We start from the raw sequence: 19,842 nt of genomic DNA on the forward strand, positions 1-19,842 counted from the left end.
GTCCCAGCTACTTGGGAGGCGGAGGCAGGAGAATCACTTAAGCCCAGGAGTTGGAGGTTGCTGTGAGCTGTGGTGCCACGGCACTCTACCCAGGGCAACAGCTTGAGGCTCCGTCTCAAAAAAAAGAAACATGTTGTCACCTAAAATGAACTATTTGAAGGCGGCCACACTTAATTGGATATGTACCTCCTGATCAGTTTTTTAAAATAGATTTTTAGGCTCAGAGCCGATAGCTCAGCGGTTAGGGGACCAGCCACATACACTGGGGCTTGTGGGTTTGAACCCAGCGCAGGTCTGACAAACAACAATGACAACTACAAAAAAAAGAAAAAAAGTTGGGTGTTGTGGTGGGTGCCTATAGTCCCAGCTACTTGGGAATCTCTTGAGCCCAAGAGTTTGAGGTTGCTGTGAGCTGTGACTCCATGGCACTCTACCCAGGGCAACATAGTGAGACTCTGTCTCAAAAAAAATCCCCATTTTTATTGTTTTAAAAAATTATGGTAAAATATACATAACATAAAATTTGCCATCCTAAGCATTTGTAAGTATACAGTTTAGGTAGCATTAAGTACATTCACATGTTGTGCAACCATCACCACCATTTATCTTGAGCACAGTTTCCATTAGGTCAAATTGAAACTCTATGCCCTTTAAACATGTATCTCCCCATTTCTTCCTCATCCCCCACCCCAATTCCTGACAACTACCATCCTATTTTCTGTGTCTATGAATTTGACTACTCTAGGTCTCTGGTCATATTTTTATTGTTGTTGTTGTTTCTTGAGACAGAGTCTCACTGTGTTGGCCCAAGCTAGCGTGCATAGCATCAGCCTAGCTCACAGCAACCTTAAACTCCTGGGTTCCATTGATCTTCCCGCCTCAGCCTCCCAAGTAGCTGGGACTACAGGCACCTGCCACAAAGCCCAATTAATTTTTCTACTTTTAATAGGGATGGGGTCTTGCTTTCCCTCAACCTGGTCTCAAACTCCCGAGCTCTCTCCTCCCTTGGCCTCCCAGAGTGCGAGGATTATAGCCGTGAGCCTCTGCGCTCTGCCCAGTTTTGGGGTTTTGTTAAAACATTGGTTATGTTATCATTAAACTCATTCATCATTTCTTGAAACAAACCCAGTAAACTCGGATTAATGGAATCTAACTGGAATTTTTTCTAAATTCCTCTTTCAAAGGAAGAAAATGACAAGATGGGCCTCTATCTGTAATTTGGGTGGGCATGAATGACTCAGTTAGTGACCTGCCCACACCTTTGCAGCAACAGCAGCAGTTCTTGACATTTGTAATTTAGGAGTGCTACTATCTCGTCATTCAACAGAAAAACTACATTTTGTTCAGAGTACTTAGGCAGGAAGAAGAACGGATGCATTTTAGAAGCATTTCAAACAAGCAGGGTTGGCACCGAGGGTTCTGTTAAAGTGCAAGACAGAATATTTGATTAAAGTCAATGCTTTATTCCTGTACCAGGGGCAAATAGACATTAATTGAACCCTTTTTCTGAGTAAGAAAGTACTGTTAAAAGGTTAGCTTATTTTTTTAGGATTTTATAAATGTTTAACTCAGGAGAAAAAAATAATTTAAGTCATAATGGCTTATTAATAAATTAACTTTGTAGCATTTTCAGCCTTGTCAATTCTTTTTTTTTTTTTTTTGTGAGACAGAGCCTCAAGCTGTCCCCCTGGGCAGAGTGCCGTGGCATCACAGCTCACAGCAACCTCCAACTTCTGGGCTCAAGCGAGTCTCCTGTCTCCACCTCCCAAGTAGCTGGGACCACAGGCGCCCGCCACAACGCCTGGCCATTTTTTGGTTGCAGCCGTCATTGTTGCTTGGCGGGTCTGGGCTGGATTCGAACCTGCCACCTTAGGTGTATGTGGCTGGCGCCTTAGCCAGTCGAGCTACAGGCGCCGAGCCAGCCTTGTCAATTCTTTTAGTGATGTCTACCAATAAAGCTTGCAACTCTCTAGCCAATGACCTGGATTTTATTATGAATAGATTTTTTTAGGACAGTGCTCCTGCCACACTCAAGGCTCTTAGGAAGTTATCTAGAAAAATGTTGGTCTTCAGAATTTCCATTCAGTCTGAGGACAGTTTTGCAGGGTACCTAGGACGACAGGTGTCTGTTTAACCCTGAATGTTGCCAAAATATCGCACATCTGCTATACAGAAGCCGCAGAAAACAACACTCTCATTAAACTGGTAATTGGCAATTAAAGTAGAAAAACAACACTGGATAGATGTTTGAGAAAAGGGACCTATAATTACCTGCTTCTGTGGATGGGTAGTTTTGAAGACAGGTTATCACTAGAGCTGTTTGTGCTTGAGACCAGGGGCATGTCTTCTGAGATGTTTAAGTTTGCTGTGGTTCGTGTCCTCGTGACATGGCCTGCGCTCAGGACCAGTTTGCTGAATTTGCCCTGACTTGAAATTGTAATGGTGATGCCGCTGGAAAGACCAGTGTGGCTCGTCCACCTCTCCGGCCTCACCATCCTGGATTCTTGTAGCCTCTGGAAAAGTGGCGAGGTGGATGAGAGTGGTTTTCTCAAACCTCAGAAAAGCTGTGAAACTGAGACAGGTTTAAAGATACGAAATGTGGCTATTTAATTCCCTCCCCAACTCCCAAGTGCTGGGAGTTTAGGAACTAGAATTGCATTTAGTAATAGGGGACAGATTGTACCTTGCAAGCCCGAGCCTCAAACCCTGGAATATCAAAGGCTGTGAGGAGTGCTCATTTTTAAAATATGTTCTTGCTGCTCCTAAGGAGGCATCATGTTCAAAACGAAAAAGTCTCAAGATTCAGGACTTACTAGCTCACCTCTTTGGGATTGTGTCTGATGGCAACAACTTGGACACAGCTGGGTGTAATTCTGATTCTGAGCAGCACCACTCAGAGCACAGATACAGGTGTGCCTGGAGATGTTTGCGTGCCAAGATTTGGCTGAGAAGGAGCTTGGTGGTGGTGGTTTAAAAAAAAAAAATAGTAATTAGGCTGTTAGTTGTCCAAAGAGAATAATCCCCTTAAGCCTTTTAAAAAAGAAACACTTCTGAAGGATCAAGTATATTAGCCATTATTTACGTAGGCACTCAACCTTTTGGCTGTGTTCTGAAGGAGTTGTGTATTTTTCTTTTTTTTCCGTATTTATTTATTTATTTAGAGACAGAGTCTCACTCTGTGGCTCGGGCTAGAGGGCCATGGTGTCAGCCTTGCTCACAGCCACCTCAAACTCCTGGGTTCAAGTGCCCACCACAACACTGAGCTAATTTTTCTATTTTTTAGTAGAGATGGGGGTCTCACTCTTGCTCAGGCTGGTCTCAAACTCCTGAGCTCAAGCAATCCTCCTGCCTCAGCCTCCCAGAGTGCTAGGATTACAGGTGTGAGGCACCGTGCCTGGCCTTATTTTTCTTTCTTTTTTTAAATGTTGGTTATGTCTGTCAGAAACTATCTTATTTTATTTATTTGTTTATTTTTGCTAAGTTTTTGCTAATTTTTTATAAATTATTTATTTATTTTGGCTGGAGCTGGGTTTGAACCCACCACTTCTGGCATATGGGGCTGGTGCCCTACTCCTTTGAGCCACAGGCGCAGCCCTGAAACTATCTTATTTTTTAAAGAGGGAGTTTAGCACTGGTTTTACTAGCCAAAGCTGCCAAATCCCTGACATCACAGAAGCCTCATCATCTATTTTTCTTTTCTTTTTCTTTCTTTCTTTTTTTTTTTGAGACAGAGTCTCACTATGTCACCCTTGGTAGACACAGCTCACAGCGATTGGGCTTAAGTGATTCTCTTGCCTCAGCCTCCCAAGTAGCTGGGTCTACAGGCACCCTCCACAAGGCCCGGCTATTTTGTTGTTGTTGTAGTTGTCATTGTTGTTTAGCAGGCCCAGGCCAGGTTTGAGCCCACCAGCCCTGGTGTGTGTGGCTGGCACCCTAACCACTGAGCTACAGGCGCTGAGCCTATCATCAGTTTTTCATCTCAAAGGGCTACGCTGAGTTCCTGTGTTGTCCTGACCTAGAATCTCTTCTGTAGACTTGGAGAAGGACCTGTCCCCAGAAACTTCCAGGCCTCTCTTTTGGAGAAAAATTAAGAAGAAAGGTAAAAATCGCAGTGGCAAAGTGACCACAGAGCCGATGGACTATGATTTCAGGGCTGGACTCAGGATCTGCAGCTCTCAGAATCATAGGCTGGGGTATAACCTGCCCACCCTGTCTCAGACGATGGGGCTTTGCTGCCACTCTAAGACATTCCTGGGGGAGTGTCTCCTCTCCAAGCAGGGTGTTTAGCTTTCTTTCTGCTCCTGTGGGATCTTTTGGAATTAATTGTAAACCACCCACACCTTACAAAACACTCACACTTTTAAGTCCTGGTCAGTGCCCCATGGGAAGTATCACCCTGAAAAGAGGCATAAGCACTTTCAAGCCTGATTTATCTTCTCATTTTTCTTTCTTTCTTCATTTTGGGAGACAGAGTCTCACTTTGTTACCCCAGGCTGGAGTGCCATAGTGTCAGCCTAGCTCACAGCAACCTCAGACCCTTGGGTTCAGACAATCCTCCTGCCTTAGTCTGCCAAATAGCTGGGACTACAGATGCCCATCGCAATGCCCGGCTAGTTTTTCTATTTTTAGTAGAGACAGGTCTTGTGTTGGCTCAGGCTGATTTCAAACTCATGAGCTCAGGTGATCCACCTGCCTTGGCCTCCCAGAGTGCTAGGATTACAGGCCTGAGCCACCTTGCACAGGCCAGGCCTACCTCCCACTTTCAAATACCTTTATTTTTGGAATCTCTACTTTCCAAATAGCCTGCGGGAATCCCCGAGTCATCCATGGTATCTGAATTTGCCCAGTGGGAATGTTGTGTCACAGTAATAAATGCTTAAGGATGAGTTTATTTCCAGCTTGGCAGGGGCTATAAATTACTGCTTTAAATTTTATTTTCCAGGACACTGATGTTTATGTTGCTATGGTGGTGTGTCTCTTGCTGGGGTGTCAGGATAGCCATTGAAAATAGATAGGCCAAAATAGCAGCCTAACAGGTGGCTGTGCTTTGTGAAGTCATTTGTAAAGCTATTTTGCGGAGAAGTCCGGCACAAGTCAACTGTGCCCTTAACTGTGTTTTATATATGAGCACTTTCTAGAAACCCGTTTCTCTCCCTTTCCATTTTTATATATAGGTTTTTTCCTCTTTTAAGCAGCGCCGTGCCAATTTCCCGTAGTAGCGCACAGTGGCTGTCCTGTCCTTATTTTGTGTAACCGGAGCCCTTCTCCTAAAAATAGCCCATCTTTTCCTAATGTGATTCTTATTGTAGCTGATGTATTCTTTATTTGAAAACAAGACCTCTTTTTAACATGTCCGTTTTAATTGATATACATCTATTGCATATAAATATATGACGTAACACATATGTAAACATATAATACAAATCTATTTCTTTGTGGGGTCCAATCCTTAGTGAACGTAGTAGAAGAAATTGCTCATTATGCTTTCACCTGCCAATTATGATCATTTTCTTTCTTTGGAGATAAAATCATAGAAACTGAACATGAAACCGGTTGAACTTCTTACCCACTCTAAGAGTCCTTTCTGTAATAATGATGGATGGTGATCGGCTTGTCTTTTGGCTTAAATTCCATCCACAGCAGGGTGCCGACTCTGTTGCAGTGTGATCTCAAAGACTGTCAACTTTGATTCTTTTGACAGTGCTTACCTGTAGGTTAGTTGATCTCTGACGCCCTAGAACTTTCAAAATTGTTTTCCTCACTATAGTGACACAAACACAAGCCCCTTCCACTGGCTGAGTCTTTAAATATTTAAAACAATCTATAATCTTGTCCTTTGGTCTCCTCTTCTCCTGGCTTTAGTACTCCCTTCAGCCATTCAATTTCTGAAATGGTTTTGCGTCTCCCTGGCCATTCCTGTGGTTCTTCTTTGTTATCGTCCTTTAAAAAATACTGAACACCATGCTTTAGAGCCGGGGTCAGCTGACTTTTTCTGTAAAGGGCCAGAGAGAAATATTTTAGACTTGCAGGCCATAAGGTCTCTGTTGCAACTGCTCTACCCTGACCTTGTTTTGCTTTGGGGCCCTTGGTAGAGTGCCATAGCTCATAGCAACCTCAAACTCTTGGGCTCCAGCAATTCTCTTGACTCAGCCTCTAAAGTAGGTGGGACTACAGGTGTCTGCCACAACACCTGCTATTTTTAGAGGCTGAGTTTCTAGCTCAGGCTGGTCTCCAACCTATAAGCTCAGGCAGTCCACCTGCCTCAGCCTCCCAGAGTGCTGGGATTATAGGCGTTAGCCACCACACCCAGCCATAACACTTATGGACGTTGGGATTTGAATTTCATATAATTTTGACTTGCACTGACATAGTCTTCTTTTGATTTCTTTCCCACTGAAAAATGCCAAATCCATTTGTAGGTGTGGGGCCATACAAAAACAGGTAGCAGGCTGGGTTTGGCCCCTGGGCTGTTGTTTGCTGACCTCTGCGCCAGGAGAATTGGAGGATCAGTGATGAAATCTCTGGAGCTTGAGCCCCTCCGGCCTTGTTGATGCTTTAGCGCTGGCCTTGTCATTTTCCAAAGCCGCATCAAACTGCCGGCTGCTTTTGACAAGGTGGTCAGCTACACTTGGCCTTCTCCACGTGATCTCCTGGTAAAACTGCCTCTCTAACCTGTGTGTGGGAAATCTACCCCGAATAAGCCCCCATACCGTAAGAACAGCAACTGTAACCACAGGAGTTTGCAATGTAAATGTGACGAATGGCATTGCTGGTTTGAAGTCCCACCAACTGTTTCTGATTCCTGCTTCTTTCTGTGCTGTATTAGCCATTCCCCTGCGCTTCCGTGGCAGACGTAATGAGCCTGCTTCCCTGTCCTCCTCCAAGCCACTGACTTTTCAGTAACATGGAAATCATGAAATATAGGTCGTGGCTGCTTCTCTTTGTTGCAGAAACCAGTAGGTATTTGGGTGTAGAAATGAAACCCTCAATTACATTAACAAGCTTCAGAATGGAGTATTCCCTGCTTCCTCATTAGTTTTAATTTAAAAAATAAGGTTCTTATTAGAGACTTTGTGAAACAGTTTAACTAAGATTATAATTTAGCATGCAGAGGAGTAAATTCAATGATAAAGCCAGTCTTTAAAAAGTGTATAAATATTTAATTGAAATTACATATTTGTTCCTGTGGATATTTACTTAGCAAGCTGGAAGGGAAGATGCAGGGGTCTAGTATCTGTAGAACTTTCCACTGTAACAGACCCAAAGTGTTAATCATCTCATTTCATCTTTTTTTAAAATTATTTTTATTTTTATTTTTTGATACAGAGCCTCAAGCTGTCGCCCTGGGTAGAGTGCTGTGACATACAGCTCACAGCAACCTCCAACTCCTGGCTTGAAGCAATTCTCTTGTGTCAGCCTCCCAAGTAGCTGGGACTACAGGTGCCCACCACAACGCCCAGCTATTTTTTTGGTTGTAGTTGTCATTGTTGTTTGGCAGGCCCCAGCTGGATTTGAACCTGCCAGTCTGGTGTTTGTGGCTGACGCCTTAGCTACTTGAGCACCCAGCCTTTTTAAAATTATTTTTAAAATTTGGGGGGGGCTCCACACCCATAGCACAGTGGTTCTGGTGCCGGCCACATACACTGAAGCTAGTGGGTTTGAACCCAGCCTGGGCCAGCTAAACAACGACAGCTGCAACAAAAAAAATAGCCAGGTGTTGTGGTGAGTGCCTGTAGTATCAGCTCCTTGGGAGGCTGAGGCAAGAGAGTCGCTTAAGCCCAAGAGTTTGAAGTTGCTATGAGCTGTGACGCCACAGCACTCTACCCAGGGTGACAAAAAGAGTTTTGTTTTTTTTTTGAGACAGTGTCTCACTATGTTGCACTGGGTAGAGTGCTGTGGTGTCACAGCACACAGCAACCTCAAACTCTTGGGCTCAAGTGTTCCTCTTGCCTCAGCCTCCTAAGTAGCTAGGACTATAGGCACCTGACACAATGCCTGGCTATTTTTAGAGATGAGGTCTCCCTCTTGCTCAGGCTGGTCTCCAGCTTCAGAGCTCAGGCCATCCACCCACCTCAGCCTCCCAGAGTGTTAGGATTACAGGCGTGAGCCACTGTGCCTGGCCCCATCTCATTTCATCTTTGCAATTATCTTCCAAGGTGGAGCCTATTATCTCCATTGTATAAATATGGAAATAGAGGCTCAGAGAATTTGCCAGAATCACCCAGGTAGTTAATGGCAGAGTAGAGTTTGAATCCAGAGTTCTTTGGCTACAAATTCCACCTGCTTTTTCCAACACCATCATTGTTTTCTATAGCCAAAGAGAAGCAGACGTTACGTTACTTCGTTATCACATTAATTGTATCAATGTACCAAAACGGATATATGTTTCTGAGTTATTTACTGGATGATACGTTCAGAAGCATATGTGCCAGAAACTGTGATGTAAATGAAGAATATTAATCTCTTTAGTGGAAAGAGACTGTTAACTTAAAACTATTTATACTTGCCATTCTTTGGTAAAACTGGGAACATAGATACGATTTTAGATTACCTTCCAGCTATTATAAATCTCGAGGGAATCAATCTTGATTGTTTTTAGAAAGCTTCTGTGTCTGCCTAGATTGCATCTTGCAAACAGGGCACTTCAAGATGTCATTATATATGAATATTCAGAAACTAAGATGTAATAGCGCCTAGATAAGAATGTGAGATAATCTTAAGATATCATTTAAGTCAGGGTTGTTTGTTTTTTTTGTTTTTTTTAAGAGATAGAGTCTCATCATGTTGCCCTCAATAAAGTGCTGTGGCATCACAGCTCACAGCAGCCTCTACCCTTGGGCTTAGGTGATTCTCTTGCCTTAGCCTCCCAAGCTGCTGGAACCATGGGTGCCTGCCACAACGCCCAGCTATTTTTGTGTTGTCTTTTGGCCGGGGCTTGGTTTAAACTCGCCACCCTTGGTAATGGGCCAGCGCCCAACCCACTGAGCCACAGGTGCTGCCCCAAGTCAGGGTTTTAAAAATACATGACTTGCCATGGAAAAGGAAGCCTACTAAATAAGTTCCTTAGAATTCACCATGCACGCTCTAATCCTATAAGTCCTTAAAAGCAGATTTACAAAAGGAAAATGAAATCTATTTTCAGGCTCGGTGCCTGAAGCGGGTAAGGCACCAGCCACATACACCTGAGTTGGCAGGTTCGAATCCAGTTTGAGCCCGCCAAACAACAGTGACGGCTGCAACCAAAAAAAAAAAAGTAGCAGGTATTGTGGTGGGTGCCTGTAGTCCCGGCTGCTTGGGAGGCTGAGGCAGGAGACTCACTTGAGCTCAGGAGTTGGAGGTGCTGTGAGCTGTGATGCTATGGTATTCTACCTAGGGTGATAGCTTGAGGCTGTGTCTCAAAAAAAAATATTTTTAAACTAAATTTTTAAAGTTCAGTGTAGAATATATTTAATGTTTTAATTGTTTAATTTTATGAAACCCAGTTATGGGTTGCTTTTTTTTGAGATGGAGTGCCATGGTGACCTAGCTCACAGCAACCTCAATTTCCTAGGCTCAAGCGCATCCTCCTGCCTCAGCCTCCCAAGTAGCTGGGACTATAGGTGCCTGCTATGATGCCAGATTGTTTTTCTATTTTTGGTAGGGATGGGGTCTAGCTCTTGCTCAGGCTTGTCTTTTTTTTCTTTTTGAGACAGAGTCTCCCTTTGTTACCCCTGGTAGAGTGGTGTGGCGTCATAGCTCACAGCAACCTCAGATTCCTGGGCCCAAGCAATTCTCTTGCCCTCAGCCTCCTGAGTAGCTGGGATTACAGGCACCTGCCACAATGTCCAGCTATTTTTAGAGACAAGGTCTCACTCTAGTTCAGGCTGGTCTCGAACTTGTGAGCTCAGGCAATCTACCCCCTTGGCCTCCCCAAGTGCTGGGATTACAGGAGTGAGCCACTGTGCCCAGCCAAAATGGGGTGCTTAAAACTAGTAGCTGGTGCTGGGAATGACAAAATATTGGGTAAGATTATTCTATGAGTAAATTGGAGCTGGTGGACACTCATGGTTTAGATTATGAGTCCTTCCAGGATTGCGATCATTGCCGTTTTTATTCTTTGACTCCCAGCAGCGGCTCACCTTACAGTGCTTGCTGGTTAGTTGAGATTGACCACCAGCTTAGCGTCATTTAAATTCAGATTTAATTTTGTGTTGATTGTGGCTTAAAAAACAGGAAAAAATATATGGCTCTCTTTAGATATATATATATATATATTGGTTGACTATTGAATAGGCATGAATATATCCATAAATCCATTGCCTGGCTTATTGTTACAAGTTCATTTGACATTTTCTCTGTTTCTTCCTGATCCCAGGCCCTGTACATATGGTACGATAGGGGATGTAGTCTCCTATTAAAATGTTGTATTGAGATGTAATTCACACACCACAAAATTCACTCTTTTACATAGATGTACAGGTTGGTGGTTTTTAGTATATTCCGAAGGTTGGACCACCATCACCACTGTTCAGTACCAGAACATTTCCTTTTTTCTTTTTTTCCTCTAGAAATAGGGTCTTGCTCTTACTATGTTGCCCCTACTTCAGCCTCCCAAGTAGCTGGGACTGCAGGTGCACACCACTGCATCCAGCCAATTCTGGAATACCGTCATTGCTCCCCAAAGAAACCTTACACCCAGTGGCCATCACTCCTCTCTCCCTTCTTTCCCCCAACCACCGGCAACCACCAATCTTACGTCCTATCTCTATGGATTTGCCTATTGTGGACATTTCATATAAATAAAATACACCATATATATTTGTCTTTGGCTTCCTTTGGTTCGCGCATGTTTCAAAGGTCTGCGTTGCAGCATGGAGTGCTACCCCGTTCCTTTTCCTAGGGCCTGATAATAATTCATTGTGTGGATATACAGCATTCCGTTTCTGCATCCATTTGTTGATAGACTTTTGGATTGTTTCTACCTCTTGGCTATTACGAGCAATGCTGCTGTGAACATTCCTGTGCAAGCTTTTGATTAAACACCTGCTCCAGTGATTTTGGATATATCCAGTATCCCTGTAGGGGTGGAATCGCAGCGTCCTGTGGTAATTCATGGTTAGCTTTGGGAGGAGCTGCCGTGCTGTTCTCCGCTGTGACTGCGGCATTTGACCTTCGTACCTACAGCGTATTAGGGTTCTGGGGTCTCCACCTTCTTGCCCACACTCTACATTCTGTCTTTTTGAGTCGAGCCATCCTAGCGGGTGTGAAGTGGCCTGTCGTTGTGGTTTTGATTTGCATTCCCCTAACATCTAATGATGCTGATCTTTCTACTTCTGCTGCTCGTGTGTCTTCTCTGAAGACATGTCTATTCAAATCCTCCGTCCGGTTTTTAATTGTGTTGCGTGCCTTTTACTGTTGGGTTGTCAGAGCCCTGTATTCTGGAGGCTGGACTCTTGTCAGATATTTGATTTGCAAAAGTTTTCTCCAATTCTATGGGTTGTCTTTTCACTTTTTTATAAAAATTATAACCTTTAAGGCACAAAAGTTTTAAATTTTTAGATAAGTTTTAAAATTTATTTTTTTTTATGTCACATGGCTAACATGCTGATGTCTTAACAAGGTCTGAGAGAAACACGTCACACACACACACACACACACACATGCACGTGACAACCTAATCACTGTGCTTGTGAACCACAGAAGAATCAGAAGTTTTACATTTTTTTCTTTTTTTGAGACACCATCTCAATTTGTTGCCCTCAGTAGAGTGCCTTGGAGTCACAGCTCACAGTAACCTCCAACTCTTGGGCTTAAGCGATTTTCTTGCCGCAGCCTCCCAAGGAGCTGGGACTACAGGTGCCCGCCACAGCGCCCTGCTATTTTCTCGTTACAGCCATCATTGTTGTTTTGCTGGCCCAGGCAGGGTTCAAACCTGCCACCCTCAGTGTATGTGGCCGGTGCTGTAACCACTGATCTATAGGCACCAAGCTAGCAGTTTTAAATTTTTATGAAATCTAGTGTATCTTTTTCCTTGGATTCCCTTGTGCTTCTTTGTTTAATATCTAAGAAACCATTCCCTAACCCAGGGTCACAAAGTTTGACACCTATGTTTTCTTCTAAGAGTTTTATAATTTTAGTTTTTGCATTTAGGTGTTTGGTCCATTTTGAGTTAAAGTTTTGCATTAACATACGGAGTGGGGGTGGGGGTACAGATTTGTTTTTTAGTACGTGGATGTATATCCATTGTCCCAGCGTTACTTTTTACTCATGTAGATTGCTCTTTTTCACTCAGCATTTTAATACTGAGATTGATGCGTGTAACTGCAAAGCATCCATTTATTTAACGGCTCTCTAGTATCTTTTATAGGAATCTGCCATAAGGTGTTTATCCATTCTTCGTTCATACCCATTGGGTTGCTATTATGAACACTGTTGCCGTGAACACATTCGAGCGTCTCTAGATCACTGTGTGAGTTTCTCTCTGGGGTTTATGCCTAGGAGTATAGAGCGTGCCCGTTTTCCAAAGTGATTGTAATAGTTCTGCTGCTATTGGCAGTGTAGCAGACTTACATTTGGGGAGAACTTAGTTTCAAGCATTCTGTTTGTTCTGTGTCTCTTCAAAGAAAAAAAGTCACTGCCACAACGAAGGCAGTAGTATTGGGGCAAGTGAAATTTGCCTTGTAGGCCCCTGGTATTTCATTAGTAAGAATGATTTCACCCAAGCAAAAGGCCAATAGCTAGAAAACCTAGTATGCAATTAGCATCTCGTTACATTTTCAAATATTAGTGTGTAGCTTAAACAGATCTTTGGCTGATGAGGTGGGAAAGGTTTTTGCTGGCAGTACGTGAGCCTTTGTATTAAAGCAACATCACATCAGCTTACTATTACTATCTTATGTCAGGTCTAGAGCAGCGGTTCTCAACCGGTAGATCGCCACCCCTTTGTAATGATGAAAATACATCCTGCATATCAGATATTTACATTACGATTCATAGCAGTAGTAAAATTACAGTGATGAAGTACCAAGGAAAATAATTTTATGGTTGGAGGTCACCACAACATAAGGAACTGCATTAAAGGGTCACGGCATTAGGAAGGTGAGAACCACTGGTCTAGAGCAAGTAATATATCATAGTTGGCAGAGTCAGGGTGTGGAGGGGATGGGGAATGGCTGCTTCTCTTTCTTGGTACCTACTTATTAGCCTATAATGGTTGTGCTAAAACAAAATCATGCCCACAGGATGAGACAGCTGTCCTGTCTCGTTATCTCATTGTACACTGTCATGTCATGGGAAAGGGTGAGGTATGACAGAGCCGGGTGGGTATGTAGCACTCAGAAATTTGAAGGAAGTTTTTTTTTGGTTGTATTTTGTCAACCTGGGGTTGAGTGCCGTGGTGTCATAACTCACAGCAACCTCAAAGACTTGGGCACAAGTGATTCTCTTGCCTCAGCCTCCCCAGTAGCTGGGACTACAAGTGCCCGTTAGAATGCCGGTGACAGGGTCCTGCTCTTGCTCAGGCTGGTCTTGAATTCCTGAGCTCAGACAATACACCTGCCTCGGCCTCCCAGAGTGCTAGGATTACAGGTATGAGCCACCACACTGGGCAGAACCTGGAAGGAGCCAGGAATGCTCTCTGGGGGTGGGAAAATCTACTACTTATAAGGAAAGAGAGCCATACCTGGAAAGCACAGCAGGCTTGTTCCAGACCACCGGCCAATAGGGATGGCCACTGGTGGGGAAGAAAGACCTCTGGAAGCAGGTGGCTAGGGAAGGCAGGCAGGCTGCCTGGCAGTGTCAGAGACTCATGTGGGGAAGTGCTCCAGGTTGGAGCTGGGACTCAGGACAGGATGCCACTTCTCAGGCAGGAGTGACAGCAGGAGAAGGGAGGAGACTGACAAGGTGCCCCAGCCTCAGGGGCACTTGTGTTTTGAGTAGGTCACCAGGCCTGTATTAAAGAATTGGAAACTTGCCTGCACAGAGGCAACTCGGTCTCAGGAGCAAGGCGATGAGTAGTTGTTAGAGCTGGTGCACAGGGCTGAGAGGAAGGTGGGCTTGACTTTACTCCTTGCACCGGGAGTAATGGTGGCTGTCATTTTGGGGGTCCTTAATCTGGGCTAAACATTTATGTATTTTAATTGGTTTAACTGACACAGCAACCTTAGGAGGTGGATTCTACTCCTGTCTCTATGTTATACATGAGAAACTGAGGCACAGAGAAGTGAGTAGCAGAACTCGGATTTGAACACAGACATTCTGCGTCCAGAGTCTTAGCCAGTGATTTTCAGCTGCGTGCTGTGAGAGGAACGTAGGTGTGCCACGAAAAATTTTAAAGACCATTAATTAAATTATTTTTGAAAAGTGTTCAAAGCACAGTATATATATTCTTTTTTTTTTTTTTGATCAATATAATTTAAGCGTGCTGTGGAAGTTTAACTATAGGTTCAAGTGTGCTGTGAGATTAAAAAGGTTGAAAACCACTGTTCTAAGCGCCCTCACTGTAGCACTGTGCTTCTCTAAGAAAAACCATAGTTGGGCCTGGAGCAGTGGCTCATGCCTATAATCCTAGCACCCTTGGAGGTTGAGGCAAGTGGATTGCCTGAGCTCACAGGTTTGAGACCAACCTGAGCAAGAGCAAGACCCTGTCTCTAAAAATAGCCCAGTGATGTGGCGGGCACCTGTAGTCCCAGCTACTCGGGAGGCTAAGGCAAGAGAATCACTTGAGCCCAAGAGTTGGAGGTTGCTGTGAGCTATGACATCATGGGACTCTACTGAGGGCAACAAAGTGAGACTGTCTCAGAAAAATAAGAAGAAGAAGGAAAAAAAAAAAAAAAGAAAAACCATGGTTTGGTGATTCAAACAGGCTTGTCCCTAATCCTCAGAGCAACCTCAGGGAGAGGGTCTTCAAATCTCCCCACCCATACTTTCGCCCTAGACCTTTCTTTATGACCTTATGCAGGTCCACTGAATTGACCAGGGCCCATACTTCCCTTAATTATAAAATGAGAAGCCTCATTTGCAGATCTTGTGTGGAAATGCCTCAACCCTTGCCTATTAGTAAGGACTCAGTACATATGCATTAATACTGCTCCAACTATTAATAATAAACCTTTCCAAACTGAGCACAGGACTTGGCCGGTGGCCTGGGGCTGGGTTTAATGTGTCCTGAGGATCAGGTAGTTTATTTAGAGGAGATGAGTGATGGGTCAGAATTCCAAGCAGGTACTGACAAAACCAGGTGCTCATGGCACAAGCGCCAGGATGTTTGGAACTAAGCAAGTTTTCCAACAAAGCTAGAGACTAGATTAAAACCTCCACGACCTCATCCCTCACCCCAGTCATTAGGCTCCCGATCTGCTGTGACCTTACCTTAAACAGAAACTGCAACCTACAAGAGAGGGCATTGGAAGACAGTGGAAGCAGCTAGGTCTGCTATTCTATTTCCTTACATATTTCTCTTTACACTTAAGTTCCTTTTTCCTTTCCTTACCTTGTTTCCCATTCGCAGATCTCTTTCTAGGTCTTGTCAGTAGTCTCCACCTTACAGTTTTCCTCTGGAACATGCTGGCTACTTGATACAACATCAGCTTACGTGAGAATTGGAGAGTGATGAAGGAGAAATGGCAAGGAAGGCATAGAAAGAGATGGCCTCCGGCGACGTAAATTTCTTGTTCCTCTCTTTCTGATATGAAACCAAATCTGGGGAGGTTAGATCATCCAGAAAGAGAGAATTCAGTATTTTTCAAACTTCCTGCTCCTAAGAGTGACTTGGAGTGGAGTGGTGGGTCCTGACTCAGGAGGTCTAAGAATCAGTATTTTGAACACTCTCCATGAATGGAATATTATAGGGGAGTCAAACTTAAATGTTCTTTCTTTCTTTCTTTCTTTCTTTCTTTTTCTTTTGCTGAGACAAGAGTCTCACTATGTTGCCCTGGGTAGAGTGCCGTGGCGTCACAGCTCACAGCAACCTCAAAATCTTGGGCTCAAGCGATTCTCTTGCCTCAGCCTCCCAAGCGGCTAGGACTGCAGGCGCCCGTCACAACGCCTGGCTAGTTTTTGGTTGCAGTTGTTATTGCTGTTTAGCAGGCCCGGGCTGAGCACGAACCTACCAGCCTTGGTGTATGTGGTTGGCGACCTACTCACTGAGCTATGGGCACCGAGCCAAACTTAAACATTCTTTCTTTTTTTTTTTTTTTGGCCGGGGCTGGGTTTGAACCCGCCACCTCTGGCATATGGGGCTAGCACCCTACTCCTTTGAGCCACAGGCGCCACCTAAATATTCTTTCAATAAAACCATGGAGTTTGACCCATTAGCTGAGCTGTAGAATTATTGAATATTCTTAGTATTGATATCAAATACACTTTATAATGTGCTTCAATATTTTTTATTATGGAAAAGTTTAAAGCTATCTACAAATAGAGAGAATGAGGTAACGAGCCCGTATGGGTATCTTTACCCAGCTGTACCAACTTTCAACCCATGATCAAGTACGAGGTGCTTTTGAAAGAGAAGGGAAGGGGGAAAAAATCAAAAATGACTGTGCTCGCCTTGTTTCTATACCCTGAACCTAGAAGCCACCCAGCTGTCCATCCATAGGTGACTGCATGAACATGTAGTATATCTTTTCAACGAATACTATCCAGCAGTAAAGGGAAATGAACCATTTATGCACACACAACACCAGGGAAGAAGTTCCAAATAATTAGGCAGAGTGAAAAAAAGCTAGGCCAAAAAAAGAAATATACACTGTATGAGCTCCTTATGGGAAATTCTATTTATATAAAATTCTAAGGGTCTGCAAACCACATTCCAAGGGCGCCAATTCCAGCCGGCCACCAATTCTTTTTTTTTTTTTGGCCTTTTTGTTTTTATTCTTTCCCCATCTGCAAGTACTGTCATTCTGGTGGCAGGTTCACCCGAAGGCTACGTCTTGAGTTCATAACAGTATCTGGGACTGTTCTATTCCGTTTAATAGGAGAAACCTTTTTCTTTTGACAAATAATAGGCACCAGCATCAGGTGTGAGCTGGGTTTCTCAGGGGAACAGGCAGAGATGAGGTGTGGTTCCCGCAGACCCAGTCTCCCCCAGGGGCAGCTTGGTGTGGAGGCAGGTGGGGCAGAGGACTGATCCCAGGGCCCTGACCGCACCCTGGAGGTAGGGGGACCACAGATGAGGGCACAGGCAGGCAGGTGAGTGCTGGAGACTGAGGTGCGCAGAAGGGACTGGGGAGTCAAGACGTGGGATGAGAGAGGAAAAGACGTGTGGTCAGGGAGGAGACGAGAAGAGGGGCTGCTGTAAGGCACAGATGAAATAGCCCCCAGCCAGGTGGCACCAGGGGTGACACCCGGGCACTGCTTGGGAGGAGGCTGTTCCTTCACTTCCAGAGAATCGCAAAAGGCAACACGAGAGGTTATTCTAGCAGTTCCCAAGATGCTTCTTCCCATAAGCTGCACCAGACACAGAGCTTAGGATGCAAAGCCTGAGGGCTGTCATACACCCACAGTGACACTAAGGACAGGCTCTGCGTGGGGCCCACCGCCTCACTGCACATTCTGAGCTGGGTGTCCTCTGGAACTAACAGCAGCAGCCTGCCACCTATTCTTGTAAACAAGGTCATACTGGAACACGACCACACGCGCTCACTTCTGTATTTTTTATGGTGGCTTTCACGCGACAATGGCTGAATTTAGTAGTTTTCAGAGAGATCATATGGTCTGCAAAGCTGGAAATAGTTACTCTCTGATTCTCTTTCTCATTTCTTTTAGAGACAGGGTGTCACTCTCTCGCTCAGGCTTGAGTGCGGTGGCATGATCATAGCTCACTGGAATCTTGAATTCCTGGGTTCAAGTGATCCTCTAGCCTCACTCTCCCTATAGCTGAGACTACAGGTATGTGCCACCATGCTTGGCTAGTTAAAAAAATTTGTTTAAGGCCAGGCATTGAGGCTCACGCCTGTAACCCTAGCACTCTGGGAGGCCAAGGCAGGTGGATTGCCTGAACTCAGGAGTTGGAGAGCAGCCTGAGCCAGAGTGAGATCTCATCTCTAGAAAAATAGCAGGGCATTATGGCCGGTGCCTATAGTCTCAGCTACTCTAGAGGCGAGACAAGAGAAATATTTAATTATTTATAGAGACAGGGTCTTACTGTGCTGTCCAGGCTAATATTATCTCATTATTAAAAAAAATTGTCAAGGTTTGGTGCCTATGCTCAGTGGTTAGGGTGCTGGCCACATGCACTGGGGCTAGTGGGTTTGAACCTGGCCTAGGCCTGCTAAACAAACAAACAAAAAAAAATAGCTGGGTGTTGTGGAGGGCACCTGTAGTCCCAGCTACTAGGGAGACTGAGGCAAGAGATCATTTGAACCCAAGAGTTTGAGGTTGCTGTGAGCTGTGACTCCACAGCACTCTACTGCGGGCACATAGTGGAACTCTGTCTCAAAAAAGAAAAGAAGGCTAGGCGCCTATAGCTCAACCGGCTAAGGCGCCAGCCACGTACACCTAAGGTGGCGGGTTCGAATCCCCAGCCCGGACCCGCCAAACAACAATGACGGCTGCAACCAAAAAATAGCTGGGCGCTGTGGCGGGCACCTGTGGTCCCAGCTACTTGGGAGGCGGAGGCAGGAGACTCGCTTGAGCCCAGGAGTTGGAGGTTGCTGTGAGCTGTAATGCCACGGCACTCTACCCAGGGGGGACAGCTTGAGGCTCTGTCTCAAAAAAAAAAAAAAAAAAAAAAAAAAAAAAAAAGAAAAGAAAATGTTTGTCAAGCCCTGGTCAGACAGTAAACAACAAAAAATAATCACAGCCAGGTAGGAACAGTGACAGATCGTGATTAGTGCTATGTCTACAGAGAATAACGGGGACAAAGGGCAGTCTATTGATATGTGAGCAGGGTGCTTCCCTTGCATCTAAATTTACTGTTGGGTCGGAACACCCACCATTTTCCAAGTAGCTTCTGTTTTTCTGCTGGATGTCTTTGCACATTCTCTTGATCTTTTATGCTCTTTGTTGCCATCGACTACTGTCAAAATTCTACCTGCCCTCCAGGGCCCAGCTGAAATGCTCCATTCCCAGGGAAGGTTTTCCAGTCTCCTCGGCCCTCCTTCATTTCTCTCCTGCCTTTTTTCAGCTCATCAGACTCTCTGGCTGTCACTCCCATAAATTTCTCAATAAGAAGAACCATGCCACATTCTCCGAATCCCTTGGGTCAGCACGGTCTCTTTGGGAATCCAAGTGTAAGCCCCTTTGCGTGACATGTGAAGTCCTCCTGAACTGGTTTTCTTCTTATCCTGTCCCGAGCTCCAGCCAAATCAAACTACAGTTCCCCGAATGTACTATGGAGTTAACTGTTAATATCTCTTTTTTTTATTGCCTTGGTTCTCTCAAAAATCAGAGCTAATGAAATGTTGGCTATTACAATTAGGTGCATGTGGTCATCAAATGGCCTTACAATGGCCTTAATAAATGAAATCTAACGTATGACATTTTCCTGAACACAGAAACTCATTCTGACTTTATTTTGTCTGAAGCCTTGTAACATTTTCTGAAGATCACATCGTACTCGCCTCGCTTCTGTATGTTTTGCAAGGAACTTTGGTCAAAAAAGCAACGAAGTCCCAACTTAGACGTGGTACAGGTGCAACAGCCACGTCTTTCAGAGTGAAAACATTGACTTTTAGAGATAATGCTTACCCCCAAAGCAAACCGGAATATACGGCACATTTATTACACTTGTAAAAATGTACTGCCATTCTTCACTTCTCTTTGCTGTGTGTAGAATATAAATGTCTTAACACAATAACTAAGAAAATGACATGAAGGCTATGTTAACCAGTTTGATGAAAATATTTCAAATTGTATATAAAA

At 44.4% G+C, this 19,842-nt stretch overlaps 1 protein-coding gene and 1 pseudogene across 1 annotated transcript in view; one reads left to right on the forward strand and one right to left on the reverse strand.

Moving 5' to 3' along the window:
- Positions 1-19,842, forward strand: part of PITPNC1 (phosphatidylinositol transfer protein, cytoplasmic 1) — a 290,502-nt gene that overhangs the window by 18,260 nt on the left and 252,400 nt on the right. The gene's annotated exons all lie outside the window — the stretch shown is intronic.
- Positions 11,566-11,685, reverse strand: LOC111724054 (annotated as a pseudogene).

This window comes from Otolemur garnettii, unplaced genomic scaffold (genome assembly GCF_000181295.1).
Source record: "Otolemur garnettii isolate 467f Iridium unplaced genomic scaffold, OtoGar3 scaffold00018, whole genome shotgun sequence".
Taxonomy (NCBI): Eukaryota; Metazoa; Chordata; class Mammalia; order Primates; family Galagidae; genus Otolemur; species Otolemur garnettii.